Here is a 16,077-nt window from a genome sequence, read left to right as displayed (position 1 = left end):
GTGGATTTTGAGGCAAGTCAAGTCTCCCATGGGAAATCATTGCCACCGCGGGACCTCGACTTAGCGCGGCCCCGACTGCTGAGACGCGACCAAGGCAAGGCAGAACGGAACGTCTGATCCTCAAGCCGACCGATATCGCTCACTCGAAAATGCCCCATGAATGAACTTTCTATATTATTACATTGCATTATATTGTATTGAGTCTTCATCTTTATATTTTACATTACAGTGCTACTTATTGTTGTTATTATTTATTTTTATTATTTGAGAAAAAAACAAAAAAATGTTCTTGGGTTCTTGAATGGATTAGATGTCATTTCCAATTGATTTCAATGTAAAAAGGAGAGATGGAAAATTTGGGTTTAAAATATGACTCAATATGACTATTTTTAGAACAGCGCACTGCGCATGTGCGGACAAAAAAAACAGGCCGGCGAATGAGGGAGTGTATTCAAAACTTGTGAACTGACTCCATATTTCACCATAAATATATAACAGATGGTTTACGACAAACCTCTGCCGCTATGTGACTGGCGATGTTTTGACCGGGATCGAATGAAGGGATTTTCCAGACGAATGTTCACGCTGGGTTCAAGCACGTACAATTAAACGGCAAATGATTGACACGAAAAAAAATTGTCGCAGAAGACTTTACCAAAAGTAACTTGACGGAGATGTAACAGCCCAAAGGTCGGCTTCAAATCTTCAAGTGAAAATCGTGACTTCAATGTGTTTCTTTTTCCTGAAAATTAGTGACCAACGCGATATTAGCAGTCATCCATTTTAAACGGCGCCGGATTGCCAGGGCCAGCAATGATCATACAATAAATCTTACCTTTCTACTTTTTACCTTTCCTCCCATTTTGAGGTCTCCACCTGTCAACTGTCACGATGCTTTTGTTTTACAGTCATGTTCCTGTTTTATTTTGATAGTCCTGACCCCAGGTCACTTACCCTTCCTGCAGCTCAATGATTACCGGTCCACGCCCATGATCAGCACCACCTGTTTCCAATCAACCCGGACAATAAAAGCCACCTTCATTCGCCAGTTGGTTGCCGAAGTGTCACAAATCTCAGTGCATGGAAGCGTCCGCCCAGTCCTCGTACCACAGTCCTTGTTTGATGCCTAGCCTAGCCTAGCCTAGCCTAGCCTAGCCTAGCCTAGCCTAGCCTAGCCTAGCCTAGCCTAGCCTTGTCTTGCGCCTTTAGTTTGCCCTGGTTTTCCTCCCTTGTGGAGCGCCTTTTGTTGTCCCTGTTTTTGAGTGCCCTTTTTTGTATCTCCAGTTTGGAGCTCTTTTTGTTCAGCCTTTTTTCCCTCCTTGAGAGGCGATTTGAGTTTTCGTGCGATTAAAGCTGCAGCCTTGTTGGCCAATTTACACTCTGCGTCTGAGTCCGACCTCCTCTCGTGGTGTCATCAACCATCTTTTAAGCGTGTTTGTCGATTGAACCATGTTGAAATTTCACGCACATGCGACGTCGTTCTCTTCTCAAATGTGTACGCATGCGTCCTGTTCTGTTATTTTGTCCGACTCATGCATATGAATGAGTAAAATGTGACGTCATTTAAATATTTTATGACAAACCTCCATGAAGGTCACAAAAGCAAAAAACAAAGCAACTTTGTTTTGAGGGACGGTTGTCTTGGTAACGACAACAAGATATTGTACCTGATGCTCGGCTACTTTGTTCCTGTAAATGCTAAATACCGCTAAGAAGACACTAATCCGTGGTTGCTCCTTAATCTCCTGCGCACAGCACGACACTGCAGGCTGTGCTGGGCTGTGCTGTGCTGTGCTGTGGAGCGTGCAAACCCAACTGTGTCTTTTACGCACAACCATTGCGCAATCTCCCTCCTGCAAGTGTCTGCGTAAATGCGCTCGATCGTGCGCGCACATTCTCCCGGCAGCTTCTGAGAGATTTGCCAGTGTGCCACTTTGCTTTCTCCGCCGTAGCCTTCACCCAAAAGCCAGCAAAACTTCCATATTCTGTGGATCTACAATGCGCATTTTGGTCAACTTTCGGGATCGAATGGGAGAAAAATAGTTCCAAGGACATATTGTGCACCGCCGCGGGGAGTAAAACAAAAAAAATAAAATAAATTGTTGCCATGTAGCAACACTTTGATTTCACGCTTGGCATTTTTATAGCCGATCGAGTCCTCACTACTTATTTTTACTTGAAGGGAAAACTAAGAAAAAGGATGTGAAGCTCCTCATCGCAGTTTGAGTGCAGCTTTCCACAGCACCAGAAAATCTTGCCGGTGACTGACTTTTTTTTTTTTTTCTTTTTTTTTTTCTTTCGTCTCTCTTCCCGTCAAGGAAGAATTCAGCTCGAGTGGGGAAGCGAATATGCTGTCGGATCGGCAGTCGGTGGTCGTGCACTTCGGATCTTGGATTGAGTAGATGGACGACGAGAGCGGCTGGAGCCGCAAACGTTCAAGGCAACTGAAGACGCAACCGTCGAGGCTGCGCTCACATGTCATGGATAGAACCGTCTGCAAAGGTAGGGAGAAAACAAAACCAACCTTCATTATGTCCGATTTTGTTGTGCAGTCTCGCAAGACTGTTTATCATGCTGAGTGGATTTCAATTTAATGCACACTTCAACTAGGTGATTCCTTTTTTCTATTTTTGGTCGTGCACGACACGCATTCTGCAGTGCTGGAGGTGTGTTGGGAAGGTGGCTCACGGTTGCTCCTGGATAATCACAGGTAACCCGATTGCAATGGGATCAGTCCGGCAGAGACTGTTCGAGTTAGCGGGTCTTTTTTTTTTTTTTCCTGCCCCCCCCCCCCCTCGCTGTGTTCTCAATGCGGGGTGCTGCGTGGGATAGATTCGATGTATGCATGCTTGTGCCCGACGCATACTAATTCTGCCTGCGTTTTGTGGATCTGCAAATTGTGCCTTGTGCATGTGCAAGGGAAAAAGCAGGGCGGGGGTGGTGGCTAGCCCAGACGCTTTTTTTTTTTTTTTAATAACCCCCCCCCGTATAATTAGAGTGGGCTATCGTGTCTATTGAAGTCGGATTCTCCTCACATTCGGACGCCGATGTGATTCTGTTGACAAACTTAAACTGTGCGCGAGCATAATCGCTTATCGCGAGTGTCTGATGATCGATCGATAGCCGCTCCTGGGGGTCCATATGGGAAGCGGCATTACGGAAGCCATACACACTGCCGACCCTCCGTAATCTCGACATTGTGGATTACAAGCAGCTCCTTGAAGGGTCGCAATCGCAACTCCAAGCGTGAATCTTTCAGATGGCTTTTGCAGAAGCGATGCACAGCAACAAACATTTTAGTGTGGGCTGCAGTGCAGGCAGCACAGGCAGCACCTGACTCCCTCAATGGGGCATTCATCTTCATCCCAACGCCCCCCCCCCACCTAAAAAAAAAAAAAAAAAAATCTCAGCGAAGGGTTCGTTCGTTTCTTGAATAGAATGTGAAGATTTTGTGTCAAAGCCAAGAACCCACAAATTCACCAAAAGGGAATATGACGCAAAATGACTCACTGACGAGTCCGCTGCATATAAATATAGCACAATTTTTTAGTGGCATTGTGAGTACATGCTTCAGTCAAATACTTAGCATAGGATCAAAAACAGTCAGAAGTTGATATCACATGCAAAACCGCTCCACCATTTCTAGGATATATAAATAAACACAATCATTTCACATTGACATTATTGTCTTTTTTGAAATGAAGAAAGCAGATTAAGCAGGGACCAAAAATGCATAAATAAATACTTAAAATACACAAACACATTTGTTGTTTGAATAATTATTTTCAACAACTATAATTTGACCAATACAATTCAGAAAAAATGCCAAGGTTGAACTGTTCACAAAAGTGCCAATAAAAATAATATAATATTGTGTGTACCAACTAGAATGTTTTTTTTTTTACATTGAAATTCTGAAATTCTCGGGACTCAATGACCAATCACGGCTGAGCTTCAAAAAGAAGTGAGCTGTGATTGGTTGTGACCTAATCAGAAGAGGGATGTATAGAACATATTGTCAACGGTTAACAATTGTTTCTCAATCCCGTCAATCAATCTGCGTAACGACGTCGCGCGTGCACACTTGGAGTGTTTGTAGCATGTAGCTAGCTTTCGTGTAGTGAGCTTCGGATTCGGCCGTTCGTCGTCGTAGCTCCACCGAAAAAAGAGCCGAGAGCCGCAATTTCACTATTTTGTCACTCAAAACTATTCAAAGAAAGAAAATATTGATGTTGTTCAGAATATACTGTCATTGGTGAGACGAAAACGATTCCTGACAAAATATGGAGAAAGTTTCCAATCTTGGTTGGCATCTCTGACTACATTTTATTGAGATTGCTATGGTCCAACTTTTTATAATGGCTTTGGATAAACTATACACTAGTAAAACAGATACATGAAGTTGACAAAATGATCCTAAATGTTTAATCAAACACAATAAATCAATTTGACCAAACCTAAGAGCAGAATTGCTTAATGCTGAGTGGCCATTTACTCATATGGAATTACTTTCAATATTAGCATAAAAAAATAGTAATAAAATATTTACAATCAACAATACCTGAAACATCACTTTTGCACAGTTTTCACAACGTGCGCTTTTGTGAACAACTTTTGTTTCCATCTGCTTCATTGTTGATCTTCTGCAGACTTTCAAAGTTATATTTCAGTTCCGGCGTGTAGCTCAAGTTAAAAGATGAAGATAAACACACGCCCGCCTGTAAAAGGTCCATTTTGTAAAGACATGCAGCACCGTTAACACATCCAGAATGATTTCAAAATCCTCAGCAACATTACGGGACACTGCACCATTCTGTCATATGACAAAGACTCCAAACGCAGTTCCTGCCATGGCCCCTGAATTGCTTTTGGAATCACTTGTGAGGGAAAACTAGACAAGAAATGATTTGCTTTTCAGTATCTTACCTTCCATTTTTTAGCATCATTACTGTAAAACAGCTATTACAAACTGAATTCATGTCATAAGAACACGTTATGATCATTTCATATTGAATTCTCCCACCAAACTATATTTCACGATATTCTCTCAGTTGCCTTTCTGTTGTCGTCGTCATTATCCACTTCTGTTTGCAACTCTGTGTAACTTATCAAAGGTTGTATCATTACGCCGCATATTTCATTTTTCCCCCCTTCATGATTTATCGCCGTTATCCTGACCTCCGTGAGCAACGTTGCGGAGTGCGTGTGCTGTTTCTGCAACACGTGTCTCATCTCATGCCGGCGCTTTACATTTTGATCTCAATATGGGGTAACATTTGTCTTGTCTTGTAAATCATTATTCCTTGATTTGCACCCATGTTTTTTTCAATGACCCGCAAATGCCTGATTCCAAGATCAAAGTTTTAGAATGTTGAGTCCCCTATTCTGGGGTCACAAGGGGCCATATAATAAAACATCATCCCATGAGAGGCAAGGCCTTGGACTGAAGTAAACAGCATTGTTGGTTTGCCCTGATTATTTATTTCCCAATGAGTCAGTGGTCGGAATCTCAGCCAGGTGAAATTGGGACTGCAGCTTGATCTGCAGTCTGTCACTTTCCTGCCGTACCAGTTCAGTGAACTGAAATATACGCCATTCGAAACGATAACAGCAATATCGTGATATCGCGATATTAAAATATATCGTCATCGTCATGTCACGAAATTAAAAGAAGCACATCTTTTACAAAAGTCAACTTGATTTCCATTTGTGCAGTTGTAGCACCCTCTGGTGGCTAGTTTTTTTTTGTTTTTGTTTTTTTAGTGCAGTTTAATTTTCACAAGGCATGTTTTGGCCCTTCTATGTTTCAAATTCACACGAATCGATTCTCGATTCAAACGATTTTCTATTCAAAATGATTTGATTGACAAATGATTTCTGCTTCCATTTACAGATATGCACAACATTGTCATGATCTACTCCAGTCTGCTTTGCAAGACAAAATGACAAATAGAGACATCAAAGTCTCTTTTTTTGTTTAAACATGTTAATTTTGTATTGTAAGTGCCTTTCCCACAAAAACAGTATGTGGGCTAAAACTGCCTTTTTCCCTTCTTCTTCATGTCTAATTAAAATAAAATCAATTTTTAGATATTAATATCGATTCAATTCAATTCATAAATGAATCTCGATTCTTTTATGAATCGATTTTTTGGCACACCCCTAATTTGCATCACTAAACTCCTTTCTGAAAAAAAAAAAAAAGTCAGACGCCATTCCCGCTGGGCACTATATTTTTGTGTTCGTTCGTATCACTGCGCATGCAGCTGATAGACGCGCTGCAGACGGCTGATCCGCGCGCCTTCCGCCTTCGAAAAGACAAATAACTTGTAGACCAGTGCTTGGTTTTGGTATCGGTGACAACTCCAGAGTTGAGTACGAGTACTGGTATAAGCCTGGAAAAAATAAATAAATAAAGCTATCAAACATTCCTATCAAACTCAATTAAAGTGTTATTCATTCACCAGATGAGCCCCGCATGACTTTGAGGTCAGTTAAATTGCATTTTGATGTTCTCTGAAATTGAATTTTACAAACATTAATGTGATATATCTCGGTAAAGATATTTTCGGGTAATTTCACTTGTATGTATATTTTTTGTGGACAGCATTCCTCTGGAAAACTTCACAGCAAATTTCCTTTTTGACCTCTGTCCCAGATTCATTTTCCATTTATCATACTGGCTCCATCGCCGATTATAGCAGTAGGAGCCTTTTGTTGCCGTTTGTTTTTGAACCGCAAATGGCCGATTTTTTTCTGGTGTTCCTCTCATAGCAATGCCCTTGTGAAACGAGAGTTCCATTTCGTCACATTCAACGAACTCTGATTATTATTCCGCTCTTTTGTTTCTCATCGCCGACAGTCGAAACCGAACGGTCACCGATGTTGGTCTGATATGTTATTAAGATCACGGCTTCCGATGTCTGATGCCAAAATGATGCTTCAGGGTTAACGCCCTCCGGTGAGGCTGCACGGTGAAATTGATAGGGCTGCTTTGACAGATGAGATAACCTGCTATCACAGGCAAATGCAATTTACGGCGACGCCAGATGGATGCTCTCTGAAGTAGGCCAATTTTACCTCGGGGAGAGACTCCACATGCAAAGGAGGCTCTCGGATAATGTTACAAAGTTGTTGTTTCGCATGTGAAATGATGTGAGAGGGCAGAGACGAATGAGGACATTTACATTTTCCTGGTAGGCCATTTTTTGAATAGAGAACGATTCGGTATAGATTCGAAAACTCTTAATGCTGGCTTTCTGTACAATTTTGCTTTTTTTTTTTTTTTTTTTGCTTTGTGAGCAAAAGCAGAGCTTGGTTATTTTCTGTGAAATACACTCTATACTCCGCCACCCACAGCACAATAAAAAATACATAAGCAATGATTGGTTGTAGGACGAACGTGAAGACATTCAGGTGTGTTTGATGTGTTGTGAAATAATGAATATATTGCAAGGTGCTTAGGAGCTCTGCAGCCGCAGGGTGTTTTTGTGTGATTTTTGTTCCCCAACTGCAAATTGTTGTGCATTAGAGGGAAACATTTCCTTTCAAGAGGCTAATTGAGGCTCCTGTCATGAATTAGTCGTCAAAATAGACTTGTTGTTTCGAATGACATCTCTTAATGAAAAGCATCAATCATGGTAAAAAAAATAAAGAAAAAAAAACACCCAGTATGGTCGGACCAATAATATAGATTTTTGAAAAAAAAAAAAAATGAAATTTACCAATTTGTTACTTATGACTTCCTAAGCAAATTACTATTTAAAGGAAATGTAATCGAATAGCCATCAGAGGGTGCTAGTGACTCACTTCACTCAACGCCAGTCATATACAACAAAAAACATTCAGATTCAAACGTTTCGCCAAAAGTGTACAATAAAGCATTTCAAACAATCTCGAAGATAATATTAGACATTTACGGCATTGCCTCTATGACGCTAGCCATGGATGTCAACAGATTAAGTTAAAATCCTAATCTGAGCATGAAACGTGTCTGCCGTACACTCGCGATCAAACCGGAAGACAACCAAACAGGAAGTCACATTACGGATATGACATCATGAATGACAGCGTCGTAAAATTACATTTATTAATTAATTAAACTTACAAAAATAATCATTTTCCTTTCTTTCAACTACCAAAACAAAGATAATTACTTGTAAGGAAAAACAGGTGAATACATGACTTCAGGGCAACACAGAAACTGTTAGCTTATTTTTTGCTTTTCTAGATTTAATCATTTTGAGAGAAGTGAGAGGTGTTGTTTAGCTATTTCTTTGCCCTATCTGGCTCTCCCACATGAATTCTGTTGTTCTTGTTACCGTTGACCCCCTCAGTTAAATCGGGGGCTCATTCATCACAGTTAGCAGTTCCAGCAAGTATTGCGACCGTAGAACCAGTGTGAACCAGCTACTGACTTTGGTCATCACAATTTGCAGCAGTGTGTTTCTTGTTCGGCAGCCACATTGTTTGCATTGTCACCCAGGGGCATCCTAAAGGTCATGGCCATACAATAAAATGAGGGGAGGGCAATCTTCTGGATTAGGTCAATAGAATCCGGGTTTACCTCCATTAATAGCATTGGCTATGGAATCAAACTGGTCTTTGTTTTTTTTTTTTTACTGCTCCGGAAATATTTCTATTGCATCTTGTTGGGAGGCGGGAACAGGCTTTTTTCAATTGCCTCCCATTTGTAAAGCATTTGACTGAAACTGTATGTGAAAGGTGACGGATACCAGTTGCTTGCATTGTTTGACATTGCTGGCAGTTAGTCGAATCTTGCTGATCCTCATGTTGACGTTGAATATATAGCAACTGGGATGACATCTGTAATTCTCAATTAGAAAGTTGTGGACTGCTCTAAAGTTTTACCTCAAGTGGAAGCGTTTCATAATTTTGGGTCTCAGGAAAACAGACTATCTAAAAGCAACAGCTTTTTTTTCCCACCCAGATCTTCAGAGTTTTTTTTTTTTGTCATGAGGTTGACCAGTATGAGAGCCTGTAATAGCAAATTTAACACATCTGCTCCCTGTTCACACCTGAGACATTGTAACACAAATGAGTCACATGGCACTGCGAGGGAAAATGATGAACTGTGCCCAATTTGGATGTTCTCACTTCGGGGTGTACTTACTTTTGTTGCCAGGGGTTTAGCTATTAATGTCTGTATTTTCAGTTATTTTGAGTTTGAGTTACTTTGTTATATTTTTGCGGGTAAATTTGTACACTGAGCAGCTTTAATGTTTGTCAGCATTTTTTGAAGATGTTGTCTTTTTGGCGTTGGCGTCAATTACACGTGGGTTCTTGCTATTTGTGAGCCCGGCCAGTCTGTAACAAATGACAGCGGTTGACTGTAGCGTAAATATAAAATATTTTAAATAGATATATTTCTCCATCTTTTTATCGAATTGGTGATAGGTAATAGGTTTGTTTGTTTATTTGTTTGTTTTTGCAAGCTTGATCGTCGGTCAGTGATCGGCCGAAAAATGACATGTCGGGTCCATTTTCAAATGAATCCTGCCAAGTGTAGCGCAACTTGAACAGAATCACCCACTTTCTGAAACATAAAATAATAAGCGTCGTTGTGTCATCACAGATCCTTCATCCATACCATGTTTACACTGCTCTTCACCAAAACAATGACATATTGCATTTGTCTGTTTTTGCCCAATATTTCTTCATTTTGCCCAGGGGTCTGCAAAGATAAGCTTTTCAAATCCTCTATAAATTACAGCTTCTTCACAGCCGTGACATCCCCAGCAGAGGCTGAATCTTATCACTCCACAGCGCCATGACGAGCTCTTCATTTTTGATCTCTGGAGCGAAAGCATTTTTGTTTCTAACCTTGGGGCCCCGCTGTTCACCAGCAAAAAAAAAAAAAAAAAAAGCCTTAGTGAACTGCTGCCGCGTGTGTGTGTTCACTGATGCAAGTGGGTTAAATCCGCAGACCTAATTTCCTCCTAATTAATCACGAATAGGAAGAAGACAATACTACAATAAGTGGGTCTGTACTCCAGTGTGCATTGATTTTTAATCATATTTGTATTTATCCAGTCATATCATTTCAATTCAAATTGATATAAAATGTTCTTTATTTTTGATGTGGCGACTTTATTGTGTCAGTATTCTATAAGATTATTTGCCACTTTATGCAAATGCAGAATACTGACAAGCATGGCAGCTGCTGTCTTCCAAACATTAAATAAATAATGCATTTACATAATCTTATTGCCATTTTCCCCCATGCCTTGACATTTAACGATTACTTCTTCTTCTTCTTTTGGGTTTTTAAGTAACAGAAAACCTTGTAAATACGTCAACAATATGAAAATACAATTTCAAGACAAACACCGTTTTTTTTTGTTTTTTTTGTTTTTTTTTGTTACAAATGACAGACTTCTGTCTTTATTCATGTATCAAAAGAAATCATTTGGACAAATTTAAGCAGAACATTTTAGAGTCCAAAAATGCAGTACCCCCCCAACAAACCATTCAACTACGGTAGTTGAAAAACTACACACAGGAAGAACCAATCCAAAATCTGATCCCGGAAGTTGAGACTGTGCAGGCTGCATGCTCCGCCTCCCGCCGCCCAAAATACTCTGACTCTGACTCCAAATCAATGACCAATTATGCCTTGTGGATGTTTTCCCTTCATTTTATCACCACTTGATGAATCGTGGAAAACAGAGAGAGGGAATCGTTAGAAAAATCAACAGTTTTTTTTTTTTTTTTTCCGTAATCAAGTGTGAGACAAGATGGTCTGGTAGCTGTTGTTAATTTCTGCCACCAGTGATGAGAATTTTGGCTCTTTTTTTTTTAGAGAGCTGCTTCATAGAACTCTGGGCGGTCGTGCTGTTGTAGATGTCGCACGAGCCATAGTGAGACATTTGCACGTTGACTAACAGCAGGTTCCCTTGATTGTCTTTTCGTCTCCAACTGAACAGAATGCAAATGCATGGACGCAGATGGTGGTGGTGTATCATGTCCCCCTCAGATTGACAAAGACCATGATTGATCACCCAAATAACCCCAACCACCCCACAACCGTTTGGTGACAAATACCTTTGATAACACAGAAGTTTGGTTTCCACTGGGGCGGGCATGGAGCCTGCATAGCAACAACTACTGATGCATTGAAGTTACATAAGAAGGTCCGAATTTGTACTTCACAGTCAGCCGATCATGGAAATGACATCTGCTACTCACTGTCAACACTATCATTAGTTACATGTTATTCATTCGAAGCGCTGGGAGCAACACAACTCCGCACTAAATTCCCACTCTCAGTGGGAATTCAACTCGTTGTCATGGTGGGCGCGACTCTCGCTCCCCACACTGCAATACATGAGGTGTTTGCTCAACATGAAACATTGAAGAAGCAATTTCTCTCACCTTTTCTCCTTAGCTACAGCAGATGTGTCTTGTTGCATGTTGTCAGCGCTAGTTGAATTAAAATAGCTTAAAAAATATCCATAGAAATAGCTACATCTTTTTTTTTTCTTTTTTTTTTTCTTAAAGCCAACACCGTGTTTTTTACAGAGTGGAAATTGCGGCCAGGTGAGGTCCTAAGGAACAGGTAACTGCGTTGAGGTGCCTGTTGTAGTGGTCACAAATAAGAAGCAATAATGAGAAACAGAAAACAATTCCAACATTAAAAAAAATGAAATAAAATGTGGGTGGCACGGTGAATGAGTGGTTAGCACGTCCGCCTCCCAGTTCTGAGGACTCCGGTTCGAGTCCAGGCTCCGGCCTTCCTGGGTGGAGTTTGCATGTTCTCCCCGTGCCCGTGTGGGTCTTCTCCGGGTACTCCCGTCTCCTCCCACATTCCAAAGACATGCATGGCAGGTTCATTGGGCGCTCCGAATTGTCCGCAGGTGTGCTTGTGAGTGTGGATGGTTGTTGGTCTCTGTGTGCCCTGCGATTGGCTGGCGACCGGTTCAGGGTGTCCCCCGCCTACTGCCCAGAGCCAGCTGAGATAGGCGCCAGCACCCCCCGCGACCCTTGTGAGAAATAAGCGGTCAAGAAAATGGATGGAAATAAAATGTATGCCTGTTGACAATATGTGTCAGTTAATTGTTCTGCATGGAATGTTAAGTTTAGTCACAATAATAAAATATTGACAATCTACACAGACAGAACTGAGTTATGCAAATGCTCTAACCTCATATAAGCTAAAGGCAAAATAAAAACATGATGCATTATAGAAATATCCTAAAAATACTACTTGTGTTATTTAAAATGTGAATTGCACGTACATTTGACATCATTATTTTTATTTGTTTGCACTAGAATTCAGGAAAGTGTCATGTGTGTTATGAAATGGATCTCGGCGTGGGTGAAGGGGGAAAGTTTGAAGTGGCGAGGCCAGCCATGATGTATGGCCGAGTGACGTTGGCAGGTCGAGTTGGACGTGGCACATTCCTCACTGTTCGACATCAACTCAATTTGCAGGAGAATTCCATTTTGACTGTAAAATTTGCCTGCATATCTCATAAGTGATATTGTTCAAGTGATTTAGGTTCCCAAGATTGTGGCGCTGTACTTGATATAACCTTCATTGAAACAATTCAGAACGGGTTGCTCATGCACATTTTCAGAACTGGGCAGCTCAGAAAAGACGAACTTGCTTCTACATTTCATTCTTGATGAGCAGGCAGACACTCCAGAGACCCAACAGTCTGTACAAAAACAATTAAAAGTCAATTTTCCATCATGTGATCCCTTTTAATCCTTTTCAAATGCATTGCTGGATGTTTGTTCTGAATTTCGGCAGTATCCATTTGTAACAGAGCTGGAAAAAAAAAAAAAACGGCACTAGTCCAGCTTTGAACGCTCAGTTTTGATTTTTAAAGTTCCCAATGCTTTGTAATAAATTGCAGTCGTTAAGAAGAAAATGTCCCAATTTAGCTTTAAAATTGAAGTACCCTCTCAGCAGCAGACATTTTTGATAAATTGATGGCCGCTCGATCCTTTAATATCACTGCACTCCTCTTGGAGTTTCTCTGTGTTGTGGCCTTGCCTCACACAAACTTGACTTGGCATCACTTTTGAATACAGTATACAAATGCTGCTAGATTTTATTGCCCAAACAAATATGAAAGCAGATTTATATAACATACATTGCAGCCTCATTTGCTCATCCAACAGGTTACTTTCAAGTAGTGTGTTTTGTATTCTGTATTTAATAAATCCAATCAAAGTCATTTCATCAGAAGTCAGTGCTCATGACTGAACACGTTTGTTGTTGGTGCATCGATAAAAATTGAGTGAGCCAGCCGTCGTCCAACTGTTGCTCAGCAACGGTCACGTTGCCCCGCACACCACGTAAATCACTTCGGCGGATTTCACGATCTACATACATCAACTAAAAACAAATGAACACATTATGGAAGATGAAGGTGCGTGTCAAATGACGACATGTTTGGTTCCAAGTTAGCAACTTATTGTGGTACATTGAAGTATGATGTACACCTTAAAGTCTGACCAAAACTTGGTGAAAAATGAGCCCTGAAGTTCAAACCAAATCAAATGTGATGTGCTCATATCATAGGGTGAACTCGTGTTAACTCGCCGCCATTTTCACATTTCGCAATCCCGTTCGCTCCCGGCTGTTTTACTGAATTTTGACTGATTTTGCAAGGCCCACAGAATATTCTGTTCTATTGCTATAAAAGCATGGAACCTATCAAAAGAAAGATTAAAGTCTCTTCTTTCATCAGGAAAAAAAAAGTATGTTTCTATTTGTTTCCGTTTTGCAGCAATTAGCATTAGAAGAGAGCTAAGTTTCATCAGTTTTCGCAAATCTATTCAAAATTCAAAGTAATTGAGCTTTTTTTCTAGATGGCCCTGGTTGATCTCCTTTGCTCTGCTGCCACCTTCTGGCCGTTTGTGTAATAACTACCATTTCTGCAACCGTTCTTTGCAGTTGAGAGGCTGCATCAAAGCCTTCTGTATGCTTTAGCATAAAAACTAAACAAAAAAATGTATAAATACATCTTTGGGACACTTAAAACATGACAAAAAAACGTATTTACACGTTATTGGGAGCAAATGAGTTAATGAAACCTGTCTTTTCTTTCCCTTCGCTCGCAATTGACTTGGGTGTTCGTGGTCTACCAGTCATGAACGGCGCACTCCGCTTTCCATTTGTGGTGCGAAGTATCACTCAGATTCAACAGCCCACATTTAAACCCACAACGGCCAGACAGGATGTAAAAAAAAAAGAAAAAAAAAAGTGGACCCAAGTGGGCATTTGGTCACCGTACCACTTATGCTGCAATTAAAATCACGATAGTGTTACATCATATTGCTGAAACAAATCAAACAATCTAATATAATTAATCTCAATGGGAAAATTGACTTAAGTCAGACGTTAGCAAAGAAGTCGTTTTATTTTGCTCCTCAGGTGAACCTAAGATGTGTTGATCTACAATTCCTCCTGGATAAATGAAGTGGAGTACTTCTGAAGCAATTACTTAAAATAAACTGCTCGCCGGTACATCCTGGCATGCAATTCTAAAATTAAGAAAATTACATAAAAGAATGTAGCGCTACTGCTATATATATCTCTGACTTAATTTATCTCTTGGTCTGATCAGACCAACACATTACAACAACTTTTAGATGTATAGTATAATGAGTCAGCACATCATATTTGTTGATATATTTTGTTTTCATTCTTTTAATATGGAAGGCTGCTCTTTATTTCCATTTCCTGTTTCACGTTAACCTTTTGCCCTTTTTTTTTCTCCTAGCAGTGCAGTCGTCAATGACGATATTCTATATACAAGGTTATGTCCGCACTTTAGAGCTAATGAAATTGAGTACTAGTGCAGACTCGTGCTTTCTTCCTTGAGACCCCTGCGGTGGTCAATAAATGCAAAATAACCATTTCAGCCTGAACTGAAAAACGGCCACAAGAGTGGCAGCCGATACCAGTATCGATACCTGTCGCGAGTACCAAATACATTATGGCCTGTTATCTGCCCGATGTTGATACCTGGTATTGGTACTCTGCCAATTCCTAATATAATATATTTGTATAGTAAAATATTTCTTCGTACAACATGTTCTCCCTCCGAATAATCATGAACCACAATTCGATTCCCAAAGCCACAAAACATTGCTGCTTCTATCCCGTGTGGTTATTTACAGTTATGCTACAGCAACGCACAAATTGAGATCTTGCAAGCGCGATTTACCATTGAAGCGTACACATTTGCACATTTGTTCCTCCATTGTGTTGCGTATGAAACATACGAACAAAGAGCTGATGAGTCAACAATAATGTTGCAATGTCTGACAAGTAGGCAGTCATATCTGGCAGATGAACAGAAAAAGAATTATTCCGAATGATCAGCTTAAGTCCTTGTTGGCACTGGCCAGTTGCAACTTTTCATGCTAAAAAAAAAAAAAAAAAAAAAACAAAAAAAATAGGGAGCACAACTCAAAGAGGATGATAGTTGTAATGTGTCCACTGTGTCTCTGGTGATGCCTTTTCACTATCTGAGTAAAATATGGCAACTCATCTCCAGCAGGTCAACGTCGCAATACGTTGTGTGGACTTTTCTTAGGAAAGCAAACATAAGTCACCTTTAGAATGTTTACCAATAACGTACAATGTGCTTATCCATCACATTTATACTATGTAGTGTTGGAATCCTGGGAGGCCATTTGGGGGGGGGGGATAAGTAGCAAGCAGGTTTACAGGGTATTTTCTTGGGGACCGGAAGGTATTGATTGTACTTCAAGACATGATGATCTAATTGCAAGTTAGATCAAAAAGATGATATTCAATAATATTGAATATAATGTGTGTTTGCTCAACGCAGTCAAGTTGCCCAAATCCCAAACTGCTTGTTATTTCTGTGTGTGTTAAAATAATCCTAAGGAAAAATAAAGCTTCACTTGAGCATTTTAGCATGCAGCAAACTCAGACGTCCTGGATGACAACATGATCGCAAGATTAGTCACGACTCACGATTAAAGCTGTTGACGTATATAATGGCTGCCAGAAGCTCCTCCGATGACCACATGTCTCAAATGGCATATTTGTTGAGAAATTGATATTTTGGA

At 40.4% G+C, this 16,077-nt stretch overlaps 1 protein-coding gene across 6 annotated transcripts in view; it reads left to right on the top strand.

Annotated features, from left to right (window-relative positions):
• The first annotated feature begins 1,647 nt into the window (after nt 1–1,647).
• LOC144031912 (leucine-rich repeat and fibronectin type-III domain-containing protein 2) overlaps nt 1,648–16,077 on the top strand; it is an 88,767-nt gene continuing 74,337 nt past the window's right edge. For 4 of the 6 annotated variants that reach the window (XM_077539442.1, XM_077539443.1, XM_077539439.1 and 1 more), the window contains exon 1: nt 1,648–2,502. The gene's annotated coding sequence lies outside the window, so the exon portion shown is untranslated. Of the gene's footprint in view, nt 2,503–2,658; nt 2,711–16,077 lie in introns of all 6 variants that reach the window. The other 2 variants (XM_077539441.1, XM_077539440.1) reach the window with 1 other exon arrangement.

This window comes from Festucalex cinctus, chromosome 12 (assembly GCF_051991245.1).
Source record: "Festucalex cinctus isolate MCC-2025b chromosome 12, RoL_Fcin_1.0, whole genome shotgun sequence".
Taxonomy (NCBI): Eukaryota; Metazoa; Chordata; class Actinopteri; order Syngnathiformes; family Syngnathidae; genus Festucalex; species Festucalex cinctus.
The sequence above is the reverse complement of the archived record's forward strand: the minus strand, read 5'-3'. Positions and strand labels throughout refer to the sequence as shown.